The sequence below is a fragment of the Bubalus kerabau genome, chromosome 13 (genome assembly GCF_029407905.1).
Source record: "Bubalus kerabau isolate K-KA32 ecotype Philippines breed swamp buffalo chromosome 13, PCC_UOA_SB_1v2, whole genome shotgun sequence".
Lineage (NCBI taxonomy): Eukaryota > Metazoa > Chordata > Mammalia > Artiodactyla > Bovidae > Bubalus > Bubalus kerabau.
In genome coordinates this window covers 43,764,718-43,790,152 of record NC_073636.1, presented here as the reverse complement: position 1 = coordinate 43,790,152, position 25,435 = coordinate 43,764,718, and the positions used below count along the sequence as shown (strand labels likewise).

Sequence of the window (25,435 nt, the reverse complement as noted above, 5' to 3'; positions counted from 1 at the left end):
TCAACTTGTTTGATTTTTTTTATTAGCATAACCTCAAGTATTATATACTGATGAAATTGGGTGGGCAATTATTGACCATTAGTTAGACTAGAAACTTCCAACAACAATCTTTTTTGTTTTCCTATTATGACCACAATGTCAATCAAACATCAGTTGAAAAAGCTATCTTACAGTACAAACAGACACACATACACAAATCACACAATCTGAAAGTGTTTAATAGCATTTTTAAAAATGTTACCCTTTAATAAAGAATCAAAACCTCAAATGAAAATAAATTTGTCTCTTTATATTTCCCACCAGGAAAATTATTATGCTTTATAGACCTGACTGGTGAAATCCAAAACAGTATACAGAAACAAGACATTTTGGCAAAATACTTATTGGAGATTATTAATAGCCTTAGGATACCATATGAACTGTGCAAAGAGACTCTTGAGTGTTTATACATTGTACTTAGTTATATAACTTTAAGAGTACTCTTGTAGATTAGCATTGAAACATGTATGTTACTGTACATGAAATAGATGACCAGTCCAAGTTCGATGTGTGAAATGGGGCACTCAAAGCTGGTGCACTGGGACAACCCAGAGGGATGGGATGGGGAAGGAGGTGGAACAGCAGTTCGGGACAAGGGGACACATACAACCATGGCTGATTCATGTCAATGTATGACAAAAGCCACCACAATATTATAAAGTAATTAACCTCCAATTAAAATAAGTAAATTAATTTTTTAAAAGAGTAGTCTCATAATATAATTGATACACATTTTACATAATTTACTGTTCCACATTATTCATAAAAGAAAAAACTATAAACAAATTAAAATACCACAAATTTGGAAAGAAAACAGAAGTTGTGATGCATTGATACACAAAAATGTAGTGAAGATAAATAAAATTTAACATGTTCAGTGATGTCAGCAAACTGGTGAGATGGGAGGACTGAATTCTCCCCTGGAAAGACAAGAAAAGAAAGAAAAATTAATTTTAAAACCTCATAGAAGTTCTGGAAAACAGTCAAACAAAGACTGACAGCAACAAAGTGAACAGGCAATTAGGGAAAATCCAGAACAGAGTAGAAGGAAATTTCATCATGTATTACTTGCCTGTACCCTCCTCCTGCCTGGAGCAGTGCAGTCTTGATCAGCTCCCAGTTGCCTCCCTCAAACCAGAGTGATCAGAGGAAACCTTATGTGCGAGGTTCCAACCAACTTGGGGGCTGCCTGGAGACTGGTATCTGTTCCACTTAATTCTAAGCTTGAACTGAAGAGTTCCTGGAATGCCTATTGCAGCTGCAGGGGAAATATATATATATATATATATACACACACACACACACACACACACACATATATATATGTGTGTGTGTGTGTGTGTGTGTGTGTGTGTGTGTATATGTATATATACATACATATGGAGCCAAGGACAAAGGAATAAGGGTGGAGACATAGACTAGACCATTTATTAAAAGGCCCTGAATAGAATGGGGGTGTGGCTTTGGGGGACATAGTGCATTCAAAAACAGTCATAAATTCACCAGAATCAGATAGCCAGTCTCGACCAGGTAAGCTGCTGACTCAAGAGTGAACTGAGCTTTCCTGTTGGGCTGATCCCAGGACTAGGAGCATGACGAGTTAACTAGTGAAAGTTATGACAAGGAACAACTCTACCAAGAGTGAGCATTTGCCTGTTTCAAGGATCCATCTGAATGCACACACATAGGAACACACACACATCTGGATGGGGCAGGGTGGCCTCAGAGAGAGGCCCTAGGAGCAGGGTCTGGGGCTCTGATGGTGTGCCAGTGCTGCACCACATGCACAACTGCCCACACCAGGGACTGCTCCTGCACAACTTCCTCCAGCTCTGCCACCCTCTGGGGCAAAGGTGCTAGTGTGGAGGATGGGGGGTGCACACTTACAAGGAGGAACCAATCTGGACCCAACTCTCAGAGTTCTGCTCCAGCATCTTAGGACTCGCCTGGCCCAGTAGTGTGGGGACAGCCACTGAGCACAGGAGAAGCCTTTGCTCACACTGGGCTCTGGCTCTAGCCTGCCCCTCCGAGGTGACAGTTGCCAGCATGCCCTGGGAAAGGATGGCCCTGCCCTCCTCAGCTGCAGCTCTGCCCCAAAGCCTCTGGGCACACAGACTGCACAGGGACAGGTCCACACAAGGACACCCCTATAAACCAGAACAGGTAACTTTTATTACCTAACTTCATAGAGAAGGAGGAAGCTAAGCAAAAAGAGGAGAGAGAGGAATGAAATTTTCATTGTGTCAAATGAAACAATAAGAAAAAAACAAAACATGAAAAGATCAGATATTGAGACAGAGATTAATAATTTACCAAAATAATTTACCAGAATACAGAATCATAAGAAAAATGCTACATTAACTAGGGAATAGAACATACTAACATTCACAGTGTAGGGGTTCCAGAAGCAGAAGAGATGGAGAAGAGAGTCGAAAATGTAGGTGTGATGAAATTGTGGCTAAAATTTTCCATTAACCTGGGACTTTCTTGGTGGTCCAGTGGTGAGGACTCTGTGCTTCCACTGCAGGGGGTATGATTCTGAACCTGGTTTGGGAACGATCTTGTAAAGGTGATTAAAATCTTGAGATGCAAGATATTCTTGGTTTCCCTGGTAACCCTAATATAATGACAAAGTCCTTACATGTGTGACCTGGGAGGGTTGTAGTCAAAGAGAAGGTGGGACGATAGGAGCATTAGATAAAAGATTCTAAGATGCTATAGTCTGTCTCTGAAGATCTCGGTAGAGTCTACAAGATGAAGATGGAAGAGTTCTCCTGTTCAGTTTCTCGGTTGTGTCCAACTCTTTGCCACCCCATGGACTGCAACACACCAGGCTTCTCTGTCCTTCACTATCTCCCAGAGTTTGCTCAGATTCATGTGCATTGAGTCGGTGATGCCATCCAACCATCTCACCATCTGGCATCCCCTTCTCCTCTTGCCCTCAGTCTTCCCCAGCATCAGGGTCTTTTCCAATGGGTTGGCACTTAGCATCAGGAGGCTAAATATTGAACTTCAGCTTCAGCATCAGTCCTTCCAATGAATATACAGGATTGATTTCCTTCAGGATTGACCAGTTTGATCTCCTGTTGTCCAAGGGACTATCAAGAGTCTTCTCTAGAACCAAGTTTGAAAACATCAATTCTTCAGGGCTCAGCCTTTTTTATAGTCCAACTCTCACATTCATACATGACTACTGGAAATGCCATAGCTTTGACTCTACAGAACTTTGTCGACAAAGTAATGGCTCTGTTCTTAAACAGGTTATCTAGATTTATCATAGTTTTTCTTCCAAGGAGCAAGCATCTTAATTTAATGGCTGCAGTCACCATCCTCAGTGATTTTGGAGGCCAAGAAAATAAACTTTGTCACTGTTTCCAAGTTTTCCCCATCTATTTGCTGTGAAGGGATGGAACCAGATGCCATGAACTTAATTTTTCAAATATTGAGATTTAAGCCAGTTATTTCTCTCTCCTCTTTCACCTCCATCAAGAGACTCCTTAGTTCCTCTTTGCTTTCTGCCATTAAGGTGATGTCATCTGCATATCTGAGGTTACTGATATTTCTCCCAGCAATCTTCAGCCCACATTGTGATTCATCGAGCCCAATGTTCCACATGATGTACTCTGCATATAAATCAAATAAGCAGGGTGACAATATATGGCTTTGATGGACTCCTTTCCCAATTTGGAACCAATCCATTGTTTCGTGTCCAGTTCTAACTGTTGCTTCTTGGCCTGCATACAGGTTTCTCAGGAGCCAGGTAAGGTGGTCTGGGATTTCCATCTCTTTAAGAATGTTCCACAGTTTGTTGTGATCCACAGAGTCAAAGGCTTTAGCGTAGTCAATGAAACAGAAGTAGATTTTTTTCTGGAATTCTCTTGCTTTTTCTATGATCCAATGGATGTTGGCAATTTGATCTCTGGTTCCTCTGCCTTTTCTAAATCCAGCTTGTACATCTGAAAGTTCTTGGTTCACATACCACTGAAGCCTAGCATCAAGGATTTTCAGCATTACCTTGCTACTCTGTGAAATGAGTGCAATTGTGAAGCAGTTTGAACATTCTTTGGCATTGCCCTTCTTTGGGATTGGAATTAAAACTGATCTCTTCCAGTCCTGTGGCCACTGCTGAGTCTTCCAAATTTGCTGGACTATTGAGTGCAGCACTTTCACAGCATCATCTTTTAGAATTTGAATAGCTCAGCTGGAATTCCATCACCTCCCCTAGTTTTGTTCATGCAAAGCCCTCATAACTTTGCATTCCATGATGTCTGGCTCTATGTGAGTGATCACACCATAATGGTTATCCCTGTCACTAAGGTCTTTTTTTGTATAGTTCTTTGTATTCTTGCCACTTTTTCCTAATCTCTTCTGCTTATCTTAGGTCATACGTTTTCTGTCCTTTATTGTCCTCATCTTTGCATGAAATATTCCTTTGGTATCTCTAATTTTCTTGAAGTGATCTCTAGTGTTTCTCATTATATTGTTTTCTTCTGTTTCTTTGTACTGATCACCTAAGAAGACTTCCTTACCTCTCCCAGCATTCCTTGGAACTCTGCATTCAGATGGGTAAATCTTTCCCTTTCTCCTTTGCCTTTTGCTTTTCCTCTTCTCTCAGCTATTTTAAGGTCTCCTCAGATGACCATTTTGCCTTGTTGCATTTCTTTTCTTGGGATGGTCTTGATTACCCCCTCCTATATAATGTTACACACCTCCACCCTTAGTTCTTTTCTGTGGTACTCTATGGCACTCAATCTATCAGATCTAATCCCTTGAATCTTTTCATCATTTCCACTGTATAATCATAAAGAATTTCATTTAGGTCATTCCAGAATGGCCTAGTGGTTTTCCCTTCTACTGGAGGGAGCACTGTCCCACTGTTACCAAAACGGTGTGTGTGTCGGTGGGGTGCAGCTGCTTGTTGTTTCAAATCCAATAATCAGGTCAGGTTGGTGAAAAGGAAAGTTTGTTTGATTTCAGATTCCAGCAACTGAGGTGTTGGTGTGGCAGACATCGATCCAAAGCCTGACCCCCCTCCACTTCACCCAGTGGGGCAAGAGCCCTTATAGACAGAAGTGATAGTGGTGCTATGTGCAGAAACAGCACAGTCAGCTCTGACAGTCATCTTCAAATTGGTCATCAGTGGTCTGACCCGTGTCATCTTGATTGTTTTATGTACATTAGTCTTCAGTTCCAGGACCCATTTGTTTGCATTTCTTGAGGCCATTATTCAGAAGTGTAGCAGCTTATGTCATGGATATATTCTGGTCATCATGTGGTTAACTTCTCCACCTGTTGTTCTAGGATCTATATGGCAGCTCACAGGATATGGTTCACAATATTATCTGTAGCCCTTGAGAAAGAGCTGAAGGTCCTTGATTATGCTTAATGACCACATTGTTATTATTTAGTCTCTTTTTACCCTTTTACTTTGTGTCTACATTTCTCAATTCTCTGATTAAACTTATTCTTTGAAGTTTTCCACAAAGAGCAGGGAAAGGATATGGTACAGGGGCAAGGAACAAAGGATTCTGCTTCATTTCACCACCCATCAGCAGAAAATTGGGTTAAAGATTTACTGAGCATTGCCCCGCCAACCAGAGAAAAACTTTCCCCACAGACAGTCCCTCCCATCAGGAAACTTGCACAAGCTTCTTATCCTCCTCCATCAGAGGGCAATACAGAAGAAGCAAGAATTTCAATCCTATGGCCTCCAGAATGAAAACTACAATCACAGAAAACTAAACAATGTGGTCACATGGATCAAACCTTGTGTAACTCATGAAACTATCAGTCATGCCATGCAGGGCCACCCAAGATGGCCAAGTCATGATGGAGAGATCTGATGATGGAGAAGGAATGGTGAGCCACTTCAACATTCCTGCCTTGACACCCCATGAACAGTATGAAAAGGCAAAAGTATATCATACTGAAGGATGAGACCCCCAGGTTGGTAGGTGACCAATGTGCTACTAGAAAAGAGTGGAGAAATAGCTCTAAAAGGAATGAAGAGGCAGAGCCAAAGCAGAAACAACACCCAATTGTGGATGTGTCTAGTGGTGGAAGTAAAATCTGATGCTGTAAAGAATAATATTGCATAAGAACCTGGAATGTTAGAACTCTGAATCCAGGTAAATAGGATGTGGTCAAACAGGAGATGGCAGGAGTAAACATGGACATTTTAGAAATCAGTGAACTAAAATGGATGGGAAATAGGTGAAATTAATTCAACCGACCATTATATCTCCTACTGTGGGCAAGAATCCCTTAGAAGAAAGGGAGTAACCCTCATAGTCAACAAAAGAGTCCAAAATGCAGTGTACTTGGGTGCAATCTCAAAGATGACAGAATGATCTTGGTTCATTTTCAAGGGCAAACCATTCAACATGACAGAAATCCAAGTCTATGCCCCAACCACAAATGCCAGAGAAGCTGAAGTTGATGTGTTCTTAGAAGACCTAAGAGACCTTCTAAATCTAACACTGAAAAAAGATGTCCTTTTCATTTAAGGGGACTGGAATACAAAAGTAGAAAGTCAAGAGATACCTGGACTAACAGGCAAGTTTGGCCTTGGAATACAAATGAAGCAGGGCCAAAGCTAACAGAATTTTGTCAAGAGAATGCTCTGGTCTTAGCAAACACCCTCTTCCAACAACACAGGATCTGTTCTCTAGTATCTGTATAAGGCAAGGAAATGGATTTTCCCCTACAACCTCCAGAAAAGAATGCTGGCCTGCTGGCACTTTGACTTTGGCCCATTGAACCGCATTTTGAATTTCTGACCTCAGGATATGTAAACTAATACATTGCTGTTGTTTCAAAGCACAAATTTTTGGTCATTTGTTATACCAGTAGTATTAACTAAAACAAATGTGGTTCAAATCAGCCCCACCTCCATCTGCTGCATCATAGATTTTCCTCTCTCTGCTGGACTGTTCCTCTGACCTCAGAGGCAGGTGGTCATCTCCCATAACAGGGAACCTTGTCTTAAATTCCACTTTCTCTTTCAGCACCTGCCCAATTCCATGGTCCTCATTACAGCAACATCTTTGAAAACCGTGTATACTCTGTTTCTCATTGGTCTCTTCACACCATTTCTTGAACTTACTCTACTCAGGGTTTGCCTTCACCACCATCAAAGCGCCACTTGACCTTGCCAAGGTTAACTGCCCAATCCAATGGTCTGTTTCAGTCTTCTCTTACTTGTCCACTTGGAAGCACTGGACTCTTTTCGCCTCCAATCATACCCTTCACGTGCTTTCTAAGAACAGTCTCTCCCACCTCACTAGCCTCTCCTTCTCTGCATCTTTTGCTGGTTCCTCCACTTTTTCTTTTTTTAAGGAAAAACCAGCTCCTCAATGCTGAGTTGTCATGAAGCTTAACATCCATGTCTATACTCACTCACTGTATGACATATTATCTCCAATTTTCTAGTTTCTTGGCTTTAAGTGGCAACTAAATTTGAGAAACCACAAATACAAATATTTTAGCTGATCTTTTTCTCTGATAGACTTCTATGTCCAACTGTATGCATGCATCTTCACTTGGGTACCTAAAGGCATCTCAAAGATACCTATAATTGAATATATATAATTGAACTCCTAATCTTCCCACAAAAATGTGTTCTCCCCACATTGTCTCCATCTGAGAAAATGGCATCTCCTTTTCCTATCCCTTAAGCACAAATGTTGGGGTTCAGCTTTGATTCTCCTTTTCCTTTCACTTTATGCCCAATACATTAGACAGTCTGGTTGATGCAGCCCTTAAAATATATCCCTACTCTAACAACTTTGACCACACTTACTATTCCTTCTGTGGTCCACACAAGCATCATCTCTCACCTAGATTCCTGCAGAGTCCTAAAAGAGGGCTCTTTTTTCTCTCTTTCTTCTCAATATAGCAACCAGGGTAATTTTTTTAAAAAAGCATCTCTGTTCATGTAACTACTCTGTTCAGATCCCAAAATATCATTCTCCATTTCTCTCAGAGTAAAATCCTTTCAAAAACCTACATGATACAGACCCAAGGTCCCAGTGGCTCTCTGGGCCTTCTCTTCAGCTCCTGTCTCCCTACCTCACTAAGTAAGCTCCACCCATATCAGCTGACTTGCTGGACCTTAAATGTTACATAAACGCTCGTTTTTCCTGAACTTGGTGTTTTCTGTTCCAGAGTAATGAAGTGAGCCACTGTCTCTATGTTGCAAGGCTGTTTCTTGTACAAATGAAAAGTTGTGTGGGATGAAGAGTAGTTGGTGTCTCTGCCTAACAGATGTACAGAAGTAGGAGAGATTGTGCAGAATTATCTCCAACAGGCATTTTCCCATTTCTAACAGCTTAATTCTTCTGATGTCATTCACAGCTTTGGTCCACTAGACTATAAACTCAAGAATTTCTCATTTAAAATAGTATTTATTTTGATATTTGGCAAAACTAATACAATTTTGTAAAGTTTAAAAATAAAATAAAATTTAAAAAAATAAAATAGTATTTATTGATAAAACCATGTGTTTCTAAAGAATATTCAGTAAAGTTTTGCTGAATTAATGAATGAATTGCAACAAGTGAATCAATGGCAAAATATATAAAAACTCATCAAAACACTAAACATGGGCAAACAATTAAAAAATTAAATAAATTAATAAGATGTGCTGCTTTATAGTAAGCAAAATATAATACTGGATTTTTTAAGTCATATTTTTATTTTATCAAGATACTTATGTTAAAAACAAATAGACAAGTTGTAGATTAAAGATCTTTTCTCTTTGTAAATGAAAATACACACATATTTCTACAGGAAAATCATAAGGTTAAGGCACCAAATTTAAGTATTATTAAATGGGTTAATCACAGCTTATCTTTATACTCTATCACTTCCATTCTGTTCTCCAAATTTTCTGCAATGTGTACTTTTTAATTTTGAAAAAAGTAGTATTCTTACTTTGAAGTCTTTATTGTTTCATATACTTTTTATTTTTTTAAGGAAAGGCAAGCTCTGAAACATTCAAACACTTCATTTAAGCACCTTCACCAAGTACAAAAATCCTCTTTATAGTCCTAGAAGCATGTAATTCTCAAAGAATCAGAGTGAGAGCTGAGAGTCAATATTCTTCAGAAAATGGATACTCAGGATGGCCAACAGCACTGAAAGAGAAGAGGAAGGTTAATTTATCAAATCTGTCATGTTGTCAAAAGCTGCTACTCTATAGATGCAGTCAGGATATATTTGTCTAAATCTATAAACACATCCCTCCTTCTCCCTTGACAAGCACACAGGCAGGTGTCTGCTCCATGTGCACACGGCACCTGCACGTCCAGTCCCAACATTCACGTGTGATATTCACTCCATGGTGACAGGTAATTTACAATTTATATGGGAGCTCAAGACCTAGGGCTAACTGTGGAAGTCATTTCAGACACAGGTGGAACACCTGACTCTTTTTCACACATCTATCAATAAGCAGATACTGAGCAGCCCCCAAAATACAGAGTGCCTCCACTAAGGAACTTGTCATCTATCAGAGCACTACCATATGCACCTGAATAATCAATCAGATAGCTCAAAGTGGGATTATTAATTTTTTAATTTACAATGGAGGAAACCACTGGTGACTCACTAATTACTATCACTACTTTTTTCCTTTTCTCCATGTTTCTACTTTTCTTTCAGAATCTGTCTTTTTCAATTCAATTCATTAAAGAATGCATTCTAAGCGATTCCAGGCGCCAGGGGCCAGACTGTAGACCCGAGCCCGCAAAGATAAATACGTCTAGGAACTCACAGCCTAATGAAGGAAAACATACAACTATACGTAAAACTCTTTAAGTACAGAAAAGTAACTTTCCACCTTTTTTTCCAATTATCATGTCTTTTATCAGAAGCATGATATAGCTATACAAACAATAGGGAGAGTTTTGACATCTTTCATTTGAGACAAAATCTTCATTTCTCCAATAATTGGTATTCCCTTCTCTCTAAACTCCCTTCCAAATTCTCCCTGTTTGATTAGTCTTCTGTCTCTTCAATCCTGACATCCTCACACAGTAAATAGGCATCTGGAATCCCATGTTAGTGACTAAATCAAAGTTAAGAAGGTAGAGGCTCCCCAGGGGATGGACCCCTGATGGACAAATATAACAATGGTGTGAGTCTTGACTCAAGAAACCAGAGAGACCCAGACGATCTTACCTGAGTGTGTCCTGCTAAGCAGTCACTCACTGGAGGGTCAGTTAAGCTCATGATCTACTTGTAATTCAGTTTTGTGAGATAACAAAGATGAGGACATGGGAGTTGTAATAGGGAAGAAAGGGCAATGAAGAGATCAATTTGAAAGAAATGGATAGTGTCTTGGTGAATAAATTCCTATTAGGGAGAATGTCCACCAGACACTTAGGGGACAGTCTGGGGCAAGCCCATGTGACATCGTAGCACTGATGAATGTTGGCCTTTCTAGGACCCTCCTCCATAAAAACATCCACATACATTTTATAGTTGTGTTGGGGTTAACATGATTGCGGGCTTCCTAGGTGGCTCAGTGGTAAAGGATCCATCCACCTGCAAAGCAGGAGACATGGGTTTGATCCCTGTGTTGGCAAGATCCCCTGGAGAGGGAAATGGCAACTCACTTCAGTATTCTTGCCTGGGAAATCCCAGGGACAGAGGAGCCTGGTGGGCTATAGTCCATGAAGTACCAAGAGTTGGAAACAAGTGAGTGACTAAAAACAACAACAAAACTTGAATGCAATTCATGATGGATTCATTATTATACAGTTATTATTAATACAATAATCTTCCCCTGGTGTAAAAAGAAATGAAGATTAAACATGTTCAAAGAACACTGAAAGAATATTGAGCCGCAGGCACTGTGCCCTCTGTGTCTACTGGGTCCCTCAAACCTGAGAGGAGGTACACCAGGCACAGGGATTAGGATACAAAGTAGTGAATTCACCATGATGTCAACCAGGGGATTTTACTGATAGGCTGTCCTGAGCCCCTATCACATTTCTGTTGGTGAGAAATGGAGCCCTGGAGGAAACCTCTGGTCTGAAGTCTGTAGAAAACCCCTGGTAGATTCCTAAGCTGGAAATCAGAACTGGCTTCCTAGAATTAAGCTTTTAAAAAGCTTAGTTCCCCTGCTGACCTGCCTGCTACAGAAAACAGTGTATGTGTGAAACACCTGCAAGTCACTGAGGGTAGAAATTCATAATATCTCATATTTCTGTTGATGCCATCAATTGCCTTCATGTCTTCTGGAGTCAGTTCAAAGTCAAACACCTCCCCCAAAGAGCCGGCCTCCCCCTGGGGACTGGAGGACTTTCCAGCTGGATGGAGACAAGAAGAGGGGACAGGGAAGCCATGTCTGTCCTCAGCTTCCAGGTGAGCAAACTAGGACCCTCTGCTGAGTTCTCACCTCTCCTTCCCACACCTTCTCCTTCTCAGTCCACCTCAAAAAGATTACAGCGCATCAGTCGCTTATCTTTCTAAGTGAATTACTTGAAACAAAAAATGAAAAATCTAAAATCGTTTTTTTCCAAACACACTGCTTTAGACACTCCTGACTCGATACTGAACCTGAGCTGACATTAGACTGATTGCCTCTCCCCAACACACCCTAAGGGTGACAGCATTCAGCTGAAGCAGTGTGGGGAGGAGGCTCCCCTTGAAAGCCTGTTCAGGAATCTGATATCAAGCTACTCATTATCCATGAATAAATCCAACAAAAGCTGTATATAAATGCCTTTGTGGACAAAGTTATGAAAAGTACTTAAACATTAAGGAACAACAAATTATTAAAAATTCACATCATAATAATGAAATGAAAAGCTCAATTTTATAAAGAAATTAATTTTCTCCAAAGTGATCTCATGTTTCAATGCAACATGAACCAAAGACTTAAACACATATTCTCTTGTGGAAGTCAGTATAGTGATACTAATATTAAATGAGAGAAGAGCTAGTCAAAAGCAGTTAAGACATCCTTAAAATAGAAGAACATACCATACTGAAAAGCAAGACTTATTTTCGCTTTAGTAACACAGTACAGAAAACTGAGTAGTTAAATAGAAAGGAGTGGGCAGAAATGTACATATGGACACTTTATATATGACAGAATTGACAATGAAAATCTGTGGGAAATATGGGCACTTGGTGTTATTCAGTCGCTCAGTGTGTCCAACTCTTTGCGACCCCAAAGGAAGAGATATTCCCCCACTCACTGACTGGCAATCTTATGACAGTGCTGAGACGGAGACTTATTCTAGCCAATTGTATATGAAAAACTATACAGAGAGATGTTCAGCATCCTCTGACAAGAGCTACATCCACCTGCTAAAGCAGAACTGCCAAGCTGCTCTGCACTGAAAATGCACAAGAGATCCCAGCCAAGAGGGCTGAGTGCAGGCTGTTTGCCAAACCACAGAATCAAGAGATGCAGAAGTGATCTCTGCATTAAATCCTGAAACTGGGGAGAGTTTCCTCTACAGCTATGGCTAAAGTACAATAATAGTCTCCTACACAGAAGTCAAAAGAGAAACAGCATAGCTAAAGTGAACAAAGTCTTGAAGAGAAATTTCTCAAAGACAGCAACTCAAAAATATTAAATGTGTGAAGATTAAAATGTATTAGTATTCAGGGAAATACAAAATACAACCATAGGGATTGCATTGAATCTATAAATTGCTTTGGGTAGTATACTCATTTTCACTATATTGATTCTTCCAGTCCATGAACATGGTATATTTCTCCATCTGTTAGTGTCCTCTTTGATTTCTTTCACCAGGGTTTTATAGTTTTCTATATATAGGTCTTTAGTTTCTTTAGGTAGATATATTCCTAAGTATTTTATTCTTTCCGTTGCAATGGTGAATGGAATTGTTTCCTTAATTTCTCTTTCTGTTTTCTCATTATTAGTGTATAGGAATGCAAGGGATTTCTGTGTGTTGATTTTATATCCTGCCACTTTACTATAGTCATTGATTAGTTCTAGTAATTTTCTGGTGGAGTCTTTAGGGTTTTCTATGTAGAGGATCATGTCATCTGCAAACAGTGAGAGCTTTACTTCTTCTTTTCCAATTTGGATTCCTTTTATTTCTTTTTCTGCTCTGATTGCTGTGGCCAAAACTTCCAAAACTATGTTGAATAGTAATGGTGAAAGTGGGCACCCTTGTCTTGTTCCTGACTTTAGAGGAAATGCTTTCAATTTTTCACCATTGAAGATAATGTTTGCTGTGGGTTTGTCATATATAGCTTTTATTATGTTGAGGTATGTTCCTTCTATTCCTGCTTTCTGGAGAGTTTTTATCATAAATGGATGTTGAATTTTGTCAAAGGCTTTCTCTGCATCTATTGAGATAATCATATGGCTTTTATTTTTCATGGTTTTTATTTTTCAATTTGTTAATGTGGTGTAGTACACTGATTGATTTGCGGATATTGAAGAATCCTTGCATCCCTGGGATAAAGCCCACTTGGTCATGGTGTATGATCTTTTTAATGTGTTGTTGGATTCTGATTGCTAGAATTTTGTTAAGGATTTTTGCATCTATGTTCATCAGTGATATTGGCCTGTACTTTTCTTTTTTTGTGGGATCTTTGTCAGGTTTTGGTATTAGGGTGATGGTGGCCTCATAGAATGAGTTTGGAAGTTTACCATCTTCTGCAATTTTCTGGAAGACTTTGAGCAGGATAGGTGTTAGCTCTTCTCTAAATTTTTGGTAGAAATCAGCCGTGAAGCCGTCTGGACCTGGGCTTTTGTTTGCGGGAAGATTTTTGATTACAGTTTCAATCTCTGTGCTTGTGATGGGTCTGTTAAGATTTTCTATTTCTTCCTGGTCGAGTTTTGGAAAGTTGTACTTTTCTAAAAATTTGTCCATTTCTTCCACGTTGTCCATTTTATTGGCATATAATTGTTTATAGTACTCTCTTATGATCTTTTGTATTTCTGTGTTGTCTGTTGTGATCTCTCCATTTTCATTTCTAATTTTATTGATTTGATTTTTCTCCCTTTGTTTCTTGATGAGTCTGGCTAATGGTTTGTCAATTTTATTTATCCTTTCAAAAAACCAGCCTTTGGTTTTGCTGATTTTTGCTATGATCTCTTTTGTTTCTTTTGCATTTATTTCTGCTCTAAGTTTTAAGATTCCTTTCCTTCTACTAACCCTGGGGTTCTTCATTTCTTCCTTTTCTAGTTGCTTTAGGTGTAGAGTTAGGTTATTTATTTGACTTTTTTCTTGTTTCTTGAGGTGTGCCTGTATTGCTATGAACTTTCCCCTTAGGACTGCTTTTACCATGTCCCACAGGTTTTGGGTTGTTGTGTTTTCATTTTCATTCATTTCTATGCAAATTTTGATTTCTTTTTTGATTTCTTCTGTGATTTGTTGGTTATTCAGCAGCGTGTTGTTCAGCCTCCATATGTTGGAATTTTTAATAGTTCTTCTCCTGTAATTGAGATCTAATCTTACTGCATTGTGGTCAGAAAAGATGCTTGGAATGATTTCAATTTTTTTGAATTTACCAAGGCTAGCTTTATGGCCCAGGATGTAATCTATCCTGGAGAAGGTTCCATGTGCGCTTGAGAAAAAGGTGAAATTCATTGTTTTGGGATGAAATGTCCTATAGATATCAATTAGGTCTAACTGGTCTATTGAAGAATCAATATAGTGAAAATGAGTATACTACCCAAAGCAATTTATAGATTCAATGCAATCCCTATCAAGCTACCAACAGTATTCTTCACAGAGCTAGAACAAATAATTTCACAATTTGTATGGAAATACAAAAAACCTCAAATAGCCAAAGCGATCTTGAGAAAGAAGAATGGAACTGGAGGAATCAACCTACCTGACTTCAGGCTCTACTACAAAGCCACAGTTATCAGGACAGTATGGTACTGGCACAAAGACAGAAATATAGACCAATGGAACAAAATAGAAAGCCCAGAGATTAATCCATGCACATATGGACACCTTATTTTTGACAAAGGAGGCAAGAATATACAATGGAATAAAGACAATCTCTTTAACAAGTGGTGCTGGGAAAACTGGTCAACCACTTGTAAAAGAATGAAACTAGAACACTTTCTAACACCATACACAAAAATAAACTCAAAATGGATTAAAGATCTCAACGTAAGACCAGAAACTATAAAACTCCTAGAGGAGAACATAGGCAAAACACTCTCTGACATACATCACAGCAGGATCCTCTATGACCCACCTCCCAGAATATTGGATATAAAAGCAAAAATAAACAAATGGGACCTAATTAACCTTAAAAGCTTCTGCACATCAAAGGAAACTATTAGCAAGGTGAAAAGACAGCCTTCAGAATGGGAGAAGATAATAGCAAATGAAGCAACTGACAAACAACTAATCTCGAGAATATACAAGCAACTCCTACAGCTCAACTCCAGAAAAATAAAAGACCCAATCAAAAAATGGGCCAAAGAACTAAATAGACATTTCTCCAAAGAAGACATACAGATGGCTAACAAACACATGAAAAGATGCTCAACATCACTCATTATCAGAGAAATGCAAATCAAAACCACTACGAGGTACCATTTCACACCAGTCAGAATGGCTGCGATCCAAAAGTCTACAAGTAATAAATGCTGGAGAGGGTGTGGAGAAAAGGGAACCCTCTTCCACTGTTGGTGGGAATGCAAACTAGTACAGCCACTATGGAGAACAGTGTGGAGATGCCTTAAAAAACTGGAAATAGAACTGCCTTATGATCCAGCAATCCCACTGCTGGGCATACACACTGAGGAAACCAGAAGGGAAAGAGACACGTGTACCCCAATGTTCATCGCAGCACTGTTTGTGATAGCCAGGACATGGAAGCAACCTAGATGTCCATCAGCAGATGAATGGATAAGAAAGCTGTGGAACATATACACAATGGAGTATTACTCAGCCATTACAAAGAATACATTTGAATCAGTTCTAATGAGGTGGATGAAACTGGAGCCTATTATACAGAGTGAAGTAAGCCAGAAAGGAAAACACCAATACAGTATACTAACGCATATATATGGAATTTAGAAAGAAGGTAACAATAACCCTGTGTACGAGACAGCAAAAGAGACACTGATGTATAGAACAGTCTTGTGGACTCTGTGGGAGAGGGAAAGGGTGGGAAGATTTGGGAGAATGGCACTGAAACATGTAAAATATCATGTATGAAATGAGTTGCCAGTCCAGGTTCGATGCACGATACTGGATGCTTGGGGCTGGTGCACTGGGATGACCCAGAGGGATGGTATAGGGAGGGAGGAGGGAGGAGGGTTCAGGATGGGGAACACATGTATACCTGTGGTGGATTCATTTTGATATTTGGCAAAACTAATACAATTATGTAAAGTTTAAAAATAAAATAAAATTTAAAAAAAATAAAAAGATAAAACAGTAAAAAAAAATAAAATATTGGAAAAAATAAAATATATATATATATAACCATAATGATTAGGAGGTTAAAGAATGCTGCCACAATTTTTGTGTCCCCAAATTTACATGTTGATGGTGTTATAAATAGAGCCTTTGGGGTGATTAGATCATGATGGCAGAGCCCTCATGGATGAGATTTCAACAATATCATACACATAAAGGAGATTTTGGAGAGAGCTGTTGTCCACTCCACCATGTTAAGATACAAGGGAAGCCTGTGACCTAGAGGAGAACCCTCACCTGATCACACAGGCATCCTGACCTCAGACCTCCAGCTTCAGAACTGTGTGAAACAAATTTAGTATTTTTTCCCAGCCACTCAATCTGTAGTATTTTGTTACAGCAGTTCGAATAGTCTTAAAAAACCACATAATGAAATTTTATCAATTGAGAACAGAGAAAATAAGATATCATTTACATGAGGTAACAGAATAAATTGTTTATATAACTCTGAAACTAAGATCTCTATTTTCTGTCCAATCTTAACCCTATCTAGCCATACTATCTTTCCTGTTGCCAAATCTGGAGGAGAAAACCATCAGGAATATACACAAGGCATTCATGCACAGGGAAGAACAAGTAACTTGTCTTGACTCAAGTATAGTCTTGAGAGCTGGACAAAGAATGATCCTTAGGAAAGACCCAGAGCCCTGCTCATCACCTGTATGTTCTCATTGATCCACTTCTTATTGTTACCCTTGGCCAAAACCACAACCCCACGTTGTATCTGGTAGCAAAGGACAACCAGAGTGGCGTTTTCTTGTGCTTTTTGGTAATGGTACAAAGAACTGGTTCCTCCAAGAGAACGGGCAAGTCCAAGTTCACCCTGGAAGGAAATTCAGAAATGCCAAAGACCTGAGATTGAATACTCAGTTTGAAAGTAGGCTTCCCATGCAGACTAAATAGGTAGACTCTAAACCAGAGCTTCTTAAAGTGTGGTCCAAGGACCGGCACTATCACTATCAACTAGGATGTAGTAATAAATATAAATTCCATGGCTGAGCTGAAGACAAACTGAACAGAACTTCAACTGTGTCACCTCCCAGTCTGTGTTTACAAAGCTCTGCAGGTGACTCAGATGCATTATTGGGTTGAGACCAGATTGCCAAATTTTGTATATTCTCTTTAATTCTCAGGGATTTCTTTTCTTCTACAATCAAGGGCATGAATAGAAAAACAGATGGAAAAGACCAGGAATTGTTTTAAAATTTAACTTTTCAAGGTATTGATAAAAATTGAGTAGTCTCAAAATAAGAGACATTTATTTTATCATTATATTTCTACAGATGTCAAAGAAATGCTTCAAATTGAAATTTTTTCTAACATGATAGACATAGGAGTTACATATTATTATCCCAATTTTAGATATGAGATAAGTGAGGATTGCAATATCTATTTTTAGAAATATGTTCATTAGTCAATAAGTAAATCATGACATAAGCTTGTGTCTCTGGGGACTCTATAGATTTCAATGCAGACATTTGTTATTGATAAGTTGACAATCTAATACAACATAGAAAAAATGGCTGTGTAATGGGAAGATAAAAAAGAAGGATTCATTCCATCCCTCCCCTCTCTTGCCTCTGCCTATGAGAGTTATCTGAGTACTGTATAATTTAAAATATTTCATCAAAAATTGAATTTTATGGAAACTCCCAGGTGTCTTCAATAGGATTCAATACCATTCTTTTACTCGTTGGGATCTCAGAGCACCACAGGCAACAAGAACAATTCCATGTGACTTGCAGAAATCCAACAGTTTGCTCTAGTTGAGATAAGGGTGACATTCCACCTGTAGAACACCCACAGAGAAGAATGTCCGATTATATTCAAAGGCAATATTAATATAACAGAGAAAGACGAAAAGATTTCAAAGGCTAAAGGAAAGACTACATCATTAAATGTAATTTGGAAATGTCAACATCAACAGAGAAATAGAGAAAAGTGTATTTATACAGTTAATTTTATGATAGACATGTATGGCAGAACGAGTGCAAGATTGAATAATCAAAAGCTGGGCTCTACATTTGAGTAGATGTTCCTGAGTAAATATTCATAGATTGTTAGTATCACCTTGAGCTTTTAACTTCACCCTCTAAACTGGATGATTTTCATTACCTGCAACACATTTTTCTGAACTGTGCTCCCTGTTTAAGACTCCTAAATGCTGAGACACCAAGACCAAGAATTCAGACATCAGAACCCCACACAAACTCTTAACACATCTCAGCTGATTTGTTACTTTATTAATTTACTTCTGATTCCATGTTTTCATCATCTTCCTTCCTGTATGCAGATTGCTCCAGGGCACTTTCCCCTCCATCTGGTCATCCTTTCATCTCAAGGAAACACCTCCTTCCTCTAGTTCTGGGTTCTACCCACAGTTTAGAAGGAAAGCATCCCACTTTTCCACCCAGAATTTTGTAAACAGAGATACTGTTATAGATTCTATTCACACCACCCTAGAGGCCCTACTCTCTAGAACCATCTATCCACAAAGGTCGGATGAACAGGGGGGAGGATAGACAGACATCTGGCTCCAGGGCAAGAAGGAGGTTTTGAAAAGCATGAGGGAGAGGAGCCAAGCTGCTCACCTGGTTGCAGACAGACTTGTACTTGAGCCTCAGCTTGTTCAGGATCTTCTCCAGCTGCTTGTGGTTGCAGTTGGACACCCTGATGGACTTGGTCAGCCTGCATCCTTACACTTCTCAAGACCTGAGAGGGAGAGGTGGTGGACAGTCACATGGAATGGGCAATAGAACAAGAATTAATGCTGAAAAACATCAGTAATCACACTCATTCATCAAGAGTTACCCTTGACTATAAAGAAGAAAAATCGGGAAGAAGGTCATGATATAAAAAGAAAAACTACTGCCCCACCTTAGAAAAACTCCTGAGAAGTCATATCACATAGAAGGAAAAAGATGGCTGTCTACACTGTCCCAAATTCTCTTCCTCCATTCCTCTCTGTGAACATCTCAGCAATGGTTTCCTCCATACAACCCCAGCATCCATTCCCTTAGATTCATGAACTTCTGAATCTGATGGTCCACAGCCCATTCTCACAGGTGGAAGAAATGAAGGAGGTTCCCCCTCTACTGACTCCTCCCCTGGTTCTCACCTCCCTGGACTCACCTCCCACGTATGAGAGAGATCCACTGAGTCAAATATCAGTTTTCCATTTTCATCTTTGGGGGATAATTCCTCCCCTGGCTGGAATAGAAGCAGTCATTTATGTCACAAAATAATTTCTCTGCATTTAGCCAGGTTGCCAGGCACCAGGGATCAAACCTCCATCAGGTAGGTTTACAAATTTCTAAATACCAGTGTTTGCAAAGTGATATGCATATATGGAGTTGTCAGCAATACCTTTAGGAAGGAGGCTTATTCCAATCTCTTACACTCAATATACGTTGTAATAAATACAATTTTTCTAGGTCCTAAAAGGGACTCACAGTGACTTCTCTGTATTTTGTCTGCTTCTTGTACTTGCCTATTTTGAAATGCCTTTTTGGGCTGGAAATGGCAGTAAGTTACATGACATAATTCCCAGAATAAAAATTGCAGTCTTCATATGGCTAGATATCAGAAATTCTTTTCCCTCTGAGCATCAGGTGCCCTAGGGCAGACATGTGAACTGCAAGGCTATCTTTAGGTGGATATGGGATGTGGATGATCCACACATGCTCTCAAATATTCATGACCATGAGCCTTGAACTGCCCCAGGGTCATATTTGCCACCAATGGAAAATGTTCAGTAAAAAATAAAGTAAATCATGAGTAGTATCCTTATAAGGGATAGAAGAAAGGAGACATTTCTGAACACTGCTACAAATCCTCAAATCTTTCTGTGTCTGGTACTTGCCATCTACATAGTCCACTAAGCGATTTTGCATTAGATGGCTTGAGTTTATTTCTGTAACTTGAAATCAACAGTTCTAAGTAAACCATGCTTAATGGCTAAGTGCAGTCTACAAACCTCATTGTGAAGACAGGCAAAAGTGTAAGCAATGTCTCCCAACTTCCTATACAGTTAAGAGATTTGACTCACCCAGAGGAAGCACCACCAAATCTGCTCAACTTGAAAGAGTAAAAGACAAGATTAACTCTTCATGTTCAATGTAAGGCAGTGTCAAGCTCACCATGGCTGCACCAAACTCTTGGTTCATGAATTTCACAGACACTCAGGAGTCATATCCAGGACTTTGTTCAGAACTGGCTGATTTCTATTTCCTTTAATTTTTCAGGCAGAGCCTCAGATTTTTAATGCCTTTCTATGGGATCCATGTAATGGATTCAAAACTCAGCAAAAAGATGATCACAAATAATAATTTGGGGGATTCTACTCTAGTGTAATCGTCCCTTCAACTTACTAAGACAAATCTTTATTCAACCATCCCTGCAAGTTGATACACATTCTAACACAAGATATAATATTTATGTGATCACACAAATTTCTAACCTTCAGAGCCGCTGGAAAATGAATAATACAGAGATCGACATAGTCCAGCTGAAGATTTTTTGGTGACTTTTCCAAGGCTGGTTGGACCAACTCTGGTCGAAGGGAAGTTAACCAAAGCTGTAGAGGTTAAAGAATGAAAGTTGATTAATACTAAACTAGGTAATTTTTTTTTTTTTTTTTTTTTTGTCTTACTGCATGGTTTGTGAGATATTACTTCCCTGACCAAGGATGGAATCCTGGCTCATGGCAGTAAAGCACCAAGTCTTAAGCACTGAACCACCAGGGAACTCTAATACTTTAGGAATATACCAATAAGTATAGTTCAGCAAACAATTCCTAACCAAAGGACCCTATTATGTAATTGTCTGTAATTGTCAAAAGTGATTGGCACAATCACTTGTACACATGCACACACACAATACACACAGTACCTTTGAAGTGCAGAATATGTCTTCTCTCTTCACAGTGCCATCTGCAATCTTGCTTCGAATGACCTGGCCAATCTCCTCTTCATTTTGGTAGACATGAGCACAGTCAATATGGCGGAACCCAACCTCTATAGTGAATGGGGTGAATTCCACAGCATCCCTCTTAGAAACCTACATAAGCAACAAAGGTAGAAGTTGAATATCCACATAAGATATGGCTAGACACAAGCTTTGATCTTCCCAAGAATCGACTTTTTTCTGTGTCTTTGATTAGTTCTGTATGTGTAGTAATGAACCCATGACAGTTTCCCTTAACATTCCTAATAAGTAATTAAATGAACACTACCCAGGAACCCTTCAACTTCAGGTGATCAGTGGCTGATTGCTGGTATTAGAGGATGGCAAAATCACCTTTAGTTTCAGTGACTTGATGAAAGAACTCAAAGGACTCAACAAAATGTTGTAGTCATGAATATGATTTATAACATGAGGTGTTTGAAGCAAAATGATCAAAATTACAAGGTGCCTGGTAAAAGTATCAAGAACCAAGGTAAAAGGTTCTGAGACTTCCAACTACTAGTGAAGCCACATAGAATACACCCCCCAAAAAAACGACTGTATCTTTTCAAGGTGTACAATGTGATGTTCTCATATAAGTTATTCTTGTTATTCACTTGCTCAGTCATGTCTGACTCTTTGCAACCCCGTGGACAGCAGCACTCCGGTTTCCCTGTTCTTCACCATCTCCCAGAGTTTGCTCAAACTCATGTCCATTGAGAGAGTAATGCCATCAAACCTTCTCATCCTCTGTCCCCTCCTCCTCTTGCTCTAAATCTTTCCCAGAATCAGGGTGTTTTCCCTCGAGTTATCACTAGCATCAGGTAGCCAAAGTATTGGAGCTTCAGCTCTAGCATCAGTCATTCCAAGGAATATTCAGGGTTGATTTTCTCAAGGATTGACTAGTTTGATCTGCTGGCTGTCCAAGAGACTCTCAAGAGTCTTCTCCAACACCACAGTTCAAATGCATCAATTCTTTAGTGCACAGCCTTCTTTATGGTCCAGTACTTACATCCATACACAAACATGACTACTGGAAAAACCATAGCTTTGACAATATGTACCTCTGTGGGCAAAGTAATGTCTCTGCTTTTAAATACACTGTCCAAGTTTGTTATAGCTTTTCTTCCAAGGAGCAAGTGTCTTTTAATTTCCTGGCTACAACCATTCACAGTAATTTTGGAGACCAAAATAAAAAGAGTCTGTCACTGTTTCCATTGTTTCCCCATCTATTTGCCATAAAGTTATGGGACAGGATGCCATAATCATAGTTTTTCAATGTAAGCCAGGTTTTTCACTTTCCACTTTCATCTTCATCAAGAGGCTGTTTAATTTCTCTTCACTTCTGCCATTATGGTGGTGTCATCTGCACATCTGAGGTTATTGACATTTTTCACGGCAATCTTGATTCCAGCTTGAGCTTCATCCAGCCTGGCATTTCTCTGGATTGTACTTACTCATGTAAGTATCCACTCTTAATAATTACCACAAGCAAGCTAGTAAACAGAACCACTACCTCACATAGCTACCTTTTGGAGGTGCTTGTAAGAAGATTTATATCTAGTCTCTACAAAATCTGAAGATATAACCCATTATTTTTAACTATGGGCTTCCCTGGTGGCTCAGAGGTTAAAGCGTCTGCCTGGAATGCAGGAGACCCGGGTTCAGTCCCTGGGTTGGGAAGATGCCCTGGAGAAGGCAATGGCAACCCACTCCAGTACTCTTGCCTGGAGAATCCCATGGAGGGAGGAGCCTGGTAGGCTACAGTCCATGGGGTCGCAATGAGTTGGACACAACTGAGCGACTTCACTTTCACTTTCAAACTTGCTGTACATCAGGTCTCCAGAATTATGCATCTTATAACTGAAGGTCTGTACCCTTGATTAACATCTTTCCATTTTTCCCAGTCTTGTCATCAGCTTCTGCTTACCATACCGCTACTCTCTCTTCTACAAGTACCACTATTTAGGATTCCACCTACAAGGATATCATGCAGTATTAGTCTTTCTATTTCTGGCTTACTTAGCTTAATGTTCTCCCAGTTCTTCTGTGTGATTGCAAATGGGTTAACTTTGTCTTCAATGCTCAATAATATTCCATTTCTTTTTATGTGATTCAAAATCTTTCCCATTTCAAGGAGGTAGATAATTGGTATAACACAGTTCTGCTAGGTCTAGTTCTGGTTTTTCTTAAATGCACGGACATTTGGGGTGGGCTTTCCTGGTGACTCAGATGGTACAGAATCTGCCTGCAATGCAGGGGACCTGGGTTCAATTCCTGGGTTGGGAAGATGCCCTGGAGAAGGGGAAGGCTACCCACTCCAGTATTCTGGCCTGGAGAATTCCATGGACTGTACAGTCCATGGGGTTGCAAAGAGTCGGACATGACTGAGTGACATTCACTTTCGGGGATGTACCTGGGAATGAGCCCATGAGCTTCAGTAACAGCCCTTCACTTTCCTCCCCTCAACCCAGTGTGCTCTACGAAGTAAACAAATTCTGTCTTCTATCAGAAAAATGTCTCTTAATAATTTTTTCCATTTTAAAAATTAGAATAGTGAGCCTCAAAGTATAAGTCCAGTCCCTTGTCACATCTATTCTAAAGGCAAGATAGACAGAAAACTTTCTAGCTTCCAGTCTAGAGACTTGTCCACTAGCCCCTATTTGACCAAGCACTGCAGACCATACTTTAATAAAAACACATTACAAAACCCCAGGATACATCACAAAATCTGGCCTGTAAGATTGCATCTTATCCCCTCTAGTGATACTATGGTTCCCATCAGAAGAAGTTTCCAAGCAGAAACAGAAGCACAAGGCAAAAAGCAGCTGGAGTGTTTCTTGCCTGGCACCAAGCAGGTATCCCACAGTAGAAAAGCAATTCTCTTCCATTAATTGTCAGTCATCTCATCTTCAGGACCTTCCACCTCAAATACTTCTCTGGGTCCTGTATTATTGGAAGCAGGAAAGAGCTCTTGAGCTAATAAAATGTACAGAGAAAACTTGCAACTGCAGTCACCCACAAAGGAAAGCAGCTGACAGTCAGTGATCTTGACAGCCGAGTCTCACCTCTTCTGCCAAGCTGGGAAAGAGACAGAAACTGGAGGGGAACCCAGACCCAGAGTAATCTACAGGTGAGCACAGTTTCATACCCTGATGCAGAGTGAAGACTGAATGCTCTCTCCTCTTTCACAGGGCATGGTTCTGGCCCAGTAAGTGGAATGATGTGATCCACCCAGAGTTGCACAGGAGCTCAGTGCTTGACAACCCAAGTCCCTTTCACTCATGTTACATCCACTACTATGTATATCTTGACCCACAACCACCCAGGTTACTTCTGGAGGTGTATAGGTTCCAAATCCCAGGACAGGAATGAAGTGGCCGTCATTAAGTTTCACTCTCTGGCTTTTGGGATCCATTGCCTATTTCTCCTTGGAGTAAGCAGATTGATGTTTTCCTTCTTCCTTCACAGGTTAGGAATAACAGGAAGGTAACACCCCAGCTGCACCATCCAATGCCAGCAGATATATTGTAAGAGGAGCATGATTAAACCAGTTCCCATTGAGTAAGAACAGGATTGAAATCAGTTAGCTTGTTTGCTTTTTTTTGCAGTAGAACATTATTATATAATGATGATATGAGCTGAACAGTTATTGACCATATTTTAGACCAGAAACTTCCACAAGAGCAATATTTTTCATTTTTCTATTACAAAGCCAATCTCGATCAAACATCAGTTGAAACAACAGTCTACAGTACAAACATACACACATACACAAATCACACAATCTAAAAGCATTTAATAAGCATTTTTGAAAATGTAATCCCTTTATAAAGAATCAAAACTTCAAATGAAAATAAATTTGCCTTTTTACATTTTCCACTAGCAAAACTATTATGCTTTACAGACCTGACTGGTTAAATCCTGAATATGATATGGAAACCAGAAATTTTGGCAAAGAGCTTATTGGAAGTTAATTATTAATAGTTTTAGGATATCGTGTGCAGTGT

The 25,435-nt window shown here is 39.6% G+C and overlaps 1 pseudogene; it reads right to left on the bottom strand.

Annotated features, from left to right (window-relative positions):
- Nucleotides 1-1,922: 1,922 nt before the first annotated feature.
- On the bottom strand, nt 1,923-24,843 carry LOC129625174 (dihydrodiol dehydrogenase 3-like; annotated as a pseudogene).
- Nucleotides 24,844-25,435: the final 592 nt, after the last annotated feature.